The sequence below is a fragment of the Symphodus melops genome (genome assembly GCF_947650265.1).
Source record: "Symphodus melops genome assembly, chromosome: 16".
In the NCBI taxonomy this organism is placed as follows: domain Eukaryota; kingdom Metazoa; phylum Chordata; class Actinopteri; order Labriformes; family Labridae; genus Symphodus; species Symphodus melops.
The window spans coordinates 9,479,907-9,485,911 of NC_136706.1; the positions used below are offsets into that span (position 1 = coordinate 9,479,907).

Consider the following 6,005-nt stretch of genomic DNA (forward strand, 5'->3'; position numbering starts at 1 on the left):
TTGAGGCCAGGCATCCAACATCTGCCCTGGGAGTATGCCAAGAAGAGTGTGCTACACTTTGTTTTATCTACCAGTAAGAGCAATATTAGCTTTTTCCTCCTTACGTGGTTGGCCCAGATGGTCTACCAATTGAGGCTTATGTTGGAGCAGCTTTATTAGAATCACATAGCGAAGCACAAACCCTCACACAAACCCACTTCTCTGTCCCTTTCTCTTTTGTCTTATTCAGCGTGGAGGGCCATCTGACATTGACTTTTTATCTTGGTGTGCAAATGTTTCTTAAATTAAGAGCATCCCATTCTGTGATGAAAGACCCAATAGTTGCAACAGTTTGAATTTTCAGACAGATGTGTAAAACTTCTTCACGAGATGGATTTGATTCTCTGAAAAGCCTCTCTGTGCGCTCATCAATCTGGGGCGATCTGTGTTTCAGTACATCTTAATAAAATAATCCCCGCACTCGTTTTTCTACCCCTTGGAATGCTCTTGTTCTTGCACTCTTCTCCTTTGTCGTGGGGAGCACTGAGACTGTGATTTGTTTTGGTTTCACATTTAAGGTTGACTGAGGCCATGACTCATCATTACTCTGAGATGACTTGCTTTAATTCTCTCTCTGCAGAAGTAAAAGAAGATCAAGAGTCTTTCCTGAATGGCTATTATTCTGTGCCCCTCGGAGTGCACTTGTACTCTGTTTAAATGTCGACATATCTCCTAAGATGCATACTTTTCCATCATTTTATCATACTCAACCAGCTGTTAGATAAAAGCACTGTTTCTTTGAATCCTACGTGACCCTATTAGCACAGGTATGACAAAGATATGCACTCATAATCTAAACAAACTAGCAATGTATTAGTGTGAAGTTTCATCCATCATCCAGGCTTCCCATTTATTAGACATTCATTTATTTTCTTCTGACACATCACCCGACTTTCAACCACTGACCATGATAACTGAAGCAGTGGCCAAAGGTTCCAGCTCCTCCCTTTGAAAAGCTGACCCGTTCTTTAAATGTTTAAAGAGCCTATTGCATCATCGGTCCTCACCCACACATGCATGTTTGGGTGAATCGTTGCGGGATGGGGAGCGGGTGTAGTAATACATCATGTGTTTAAGCAGCGGAGGGGAGGCCTCGGTTGTACGGGGTTAATGACTGGCCCTCTCTCTCTCTTGGCCATGCCGTCTCTTCGGAGAGGATAAGACTGGCGGTGGAGGGGCATCTGGAGCACAGGGGTCACATTGCTCACATCAAAGGAGGCTGGGAGTCTAGGTCACTGTGTTTGGCCATGGGGTGGTTGGAGAGAGTGGAGGGGTGGTCGGAGGGATTGGGAACAGGATCACAGGGAGTGAAAGAGATGAAGAGGTAGAGAGATGGGTCGAGACAGACAAAGATGAATAGGAGAGAAAGCCAGAGACTGTGAGGGTCAAGTCAAGTGGGGGATGGGAAATTGACATTGTAGGGTTTGCATTTCAATCTGGCAGGTGAGGAACATTTCTGGTTTACAGGAACATGCTGAGAGGGCATGATTCATGAAACACTGCAAATGCCAGCATTATTCTTCTGTATAGAGGAGCTTTGTAATTGCTTTATCACGTCAAAATTCAAACTGGTGACATTTCAATGCAAAAAAAATGGCAGCAGTATATTTGTTTGCCAGGACAAGTTACAGCCTTGCAACTTTTTCATGGTGGTTTCAAAATTGAGACGAAAGAAGTGGGAAAGAGAAATTGTTTGCAAGCATGATGAGACAGAAGTTGTTTGTAAGTATAAAAATAGCTTCTTTAGTTTTGTATCACTGTAGCTTGGTCATTACGACTGATAGTTTATATTTCTCTTGAGTAACTAAACTGAATCAAAAAAGTTTACAACCTCAATAAAACAAAGTTTACAACAAAATAAGTGATTTATTTTGCTGTGTGTATTTTACTAGATGGATTTCTCAGCCAAGATCATAAATAAATGGGCTTTCTTGCATCCCTTGTGCGTCTCGTACAAATGGATGTCATGTTTTCCCCTTTTTCTTTCAGTGAAACCTTGTTTGTAAATATGGAAGAAAAAAACATGTGGTGGGTTTAACGTCATTGTTGATTTTTTATTTATTTTTGCAATGGACTCAGTAGTCTGAGCATCTACTATTGCTGGAAATGTTCTTTATTTGTGCACGTTTCAGACGCTGAGAGGTGCCTTCTTTTTGTGTATCACTAGCCAAATGTTGTGACATCGCAACAGAATCCTGCAACTTTGAAATGAGAATATAATGTATGAACTGAATCACACAGAGAACAGTCAATCTGCCATTACAATCACAAATACAGCTGTTGTGTTGAAAAATAATGCTTCAGGCAAAGTTTCAAACCAAACAGAGTAAAATGATTTAATCTCCTGAGAAGACAACTAAACTGAAGACAGTTCTACATCTGCTGTGTCATTATTGTTTCCACTGCTAAACTTCAACCAAAGTTAAAAAGCAACATCCAATGGACCACTTGGTTGAGGCGAGATATTTACCTTCTTTCAGTGCAGAATTTACTCCACCATTTGTTTAACATTAAAACACATAAGATTCATCAAAGGTTGCAGCTCCTAAGTGATGCAGGATAGGGAGTTTGTCTAGACAGCAGACATTTAATCCCCTGGATTATGTACTGGCCGAAGGGATGTTAAGATCAATGAAGTTTAATTACCACCCACAAACAACACGATCTTAACACATGTACAGTGTTGTCGATGTCAAAGCCAAGTCAAGTTTTTTTTGCACACAAACTGTGGAGTTTGGCCCTGCATATCCGCACAGGTGTTCCCAGATGCTCTGATAGGATCCCTACTTAAATTGAAGGTGGGCAGGGCTATCAAGAGAATTAGAATGAGAATTACAATTTAAATTAATGAGTCATGCTCTCTACAACTAAAACTACAGATTGGAGTTCCTCGTCAAACTGGGTTAAAATCCATGAATCCAGACTTGAAAAACAGCTGTGTGATCCAAAGCAACAAATGTGGGATTGCATGGCTGAAGCATTACATTCCACCTACACAGTAATCCACAACTCAAAAGGCAATGTAAAGAATAGTGACTATCGTACTTTCACATCAGTTGTCCATTGAACAGATGTTAAAGGGATACTTCACCCATTTACATGACGCTGTGTATCATTAGAAACATGGTAGTAGTGTTGAATGGTCGTGAATCCAACCCTCATTTTGCCCTGAGACGAGAAAAATGTGTTTTTCTTTGCTTGAAAGTTTTCTTCATGTGATGCAATATGACGCTTTTTGCATCACATGAAGAAAACTTCCAAATCTTCAAAAACTTCCAAATCTTCAAAATCCTATCTGCACAAAAGTTAGGTAGAAAAAATGTTACAATGTCAAAAAGGGAAATCTGTCCTGTCTGTATCTGTCCTTTTGAAGAACGGATATTAACCCCCCCCCCCTCCCCCATCTTAATAATCAATCTCTAGCAGAAACATGGCATAATATTGATAAAGTATAATTTGCCTCGCCAGGTCAGGTATACGAGTGTTGATAAAATGTACATTAAGTACGAGACAGAATAAAGCAAGAACAGCCAAAAGAACAGCAGCTTAGTTTTTGAATTTATTGCAGGTATTCTGTTATGTACATGTTTATTTACAAAGTAAGCCACGTGTTTTTTTGTTTTATCTTATTTTCATACTTTTTGACAGCTGTATAGTAGGGATGTAACAGTATCGTCAATCTTGCAAGAACACAAGTGTCTTGACATCTTCTCGAACCTGTGATGGTATGAAACAGAAGGTCTTCTGGGCAAAAAGTTGTTTTGTTTCAGCCGTAGTGGAGTAGAGCGGAGGGAAACGGGTCCTACCAAGACCATCATCCTTTGTGCTCTGCTTGCTGCCTCAAAATGGGGAAACCAGCTTTAGTGGGGAGGGAGAGTGTGTATGTGTGTGTGTGTGTATATGTATATATATATATATATATATATATATATATATATATATAATATATATATGTATGTATAGCTTTCTGGTGAAACACTTTCTGTGTTTTTACAACTTCCTTGGACTTTTCTATTCCACTGAGAAGATCAGTATATTTTCAAAGACTGTCTGGATCCAGTTTCTCATGAAACAGGCAATCGACGATGATTTCTGTGTACATTTTAGTGAAATAGTGTCATTTCTGTTGTTATTTCACTCAGCTAGACAGGCGTGTCATCTTATTTTGGTCTACCGACCAATCAGCCGACTCATCTCGTACCCTGTTTCAGTGTCAAACTGAGAAGATTGTTTTTCACAATTAATATCATACCATGGAATTGTTATCGTGAAATCGTTGTCTCGGGAGATTTTGATATTCTTACATCCCTACTGTATAGTAATCTGCTGTTTTCTATATAAGAATGATTAGAAAATCCTATTAACAATACAAAAACAGGCTATAAAAAGAAATGGGACCATCTATCTTTGATACATGCTGAACCAAGCAGATTTACATAGTTGAAAAATAAATACTATTGACAATAGCATTCTATCAACTACAAGCATGTAAAGATTAGCCTTTGCTCACATGTAAAACAAAGCTCTAACAGAAACTCTCTTGTAGGGTGAAACCGTTACCTCATTGTGTTTGATTGTTTGTTTGAATGAAGTGCCATTTTGGGGATAGATACTTTAAGGAAAAGACATTCACCGAGTACAGCATGGGAGAATAATCTGCATTGGACACTTACACGTGATAACCCACAAGGCAGTTAGTGAGCAACGACCTATCTTTGCAATTTCTGTAGCTTGCCAGGCTTAGACACAGTCCATGGGAACTTGCCAACCAATCAAGCCATAGAGACCATTATATCTCTGAGTTAATACTGAATGGACCGAAGGCTGAATTTAAATATCGTATGAAAAGGACTCTTTTAAAACAAGAAATTCTTGAAAAAAAAAAAAAAAAAAAGAATAATATGGTATGGAAGAAATAGTTCACTGTAAAAATCAGATTTGTATTTTGTCTAACCATGATCAAGAATTTAAGTTTTGCACTGGCTGGTTTTTACTTGTGCCAAATCATTAGTATTGAACTGACCAGTAAAATGCAGAAGAATGCCACAACAAAATGACAAATCTGAAGCCCTTACATTTTATCACCTTATAAAATTACAATGCGCAAGCAACCTGGTGCCCAATTACACATTCACTCTGCCTTTTCCACGATACTAAAAGAATAGGAAAACATTAGTTGTGTCTTTTGACTTGTACTTTAGGGTTCATAAATAGAATGTTTATTTGATCTTTGGGGGTACTATTTATGTTGTTTCAACATAACTGGTATACAAAATGTATACAATCTTGGATGATAATGGCAAAATCAGGGAAAGGGAGGTTGGGATTTAAAACCCAGTTATTACTATCTTTGTCAAATTAATGTTATTGGATAAATCGGGACCAACTTGAACACTGAATAAAAGTGTTTGTCAGAAATGTCTTAATTTGCATGAAGAAGTGATTTTATTGAAGTGCTTTCCTACGTGTGAATATACCCGTAAACATGGGGCAGAGGGTCAACCTTCTTAAAGATCGAAGAGCAACAACAAAAGCCCCATTTGCTTAGTAATCTTTTTAACGCAAGTTGTTAATTACAAAAACAAAAAACAAAACAAAACAAAACAAGAACTTAAAATATGCAGAAGGCAAACTTTCTTTTTTTTCTACACAATGTTGGGACACTGATACAAAACAAGAAATTTGATGGGAACAATTTCACTCGTCTCTGAAATACTGACATCCAAATAACACCACCGCACAAGGACACCATCAACATGACGACTGCTGGCGAAGCCCATAAAACTTTATTTTCTCCTTTTACTGTTTGATTTTCCATTGTCTTTCAATTTCTCTGCATTCCAGCAGTCCTTCCTAATCTTCTGATCCGGCTCCTTTTTGTTCATGCTAATGTTTTGCATATAAGTGCAGATACTGTCACAACAGATTAAGTGATAAGATGCTTGCTTTCTTACTCGGCAGTCTTA

At 38.3% G+C, this 6,005-nt stretch overlaps 1 long non-coding RNA gene across 1 annotated transcript in view; it reads left to right on the forward strand.

Moving 5' to 3' along the window:
- Positions 1-6,005, forward strand: part of LOC306836890 — a 34,618-nt gene that overhangs the window by 26,461 nt on the left and 2,152 nt on the right. The gene's annotated exons all lie outside the window — the stretch shown is intronic.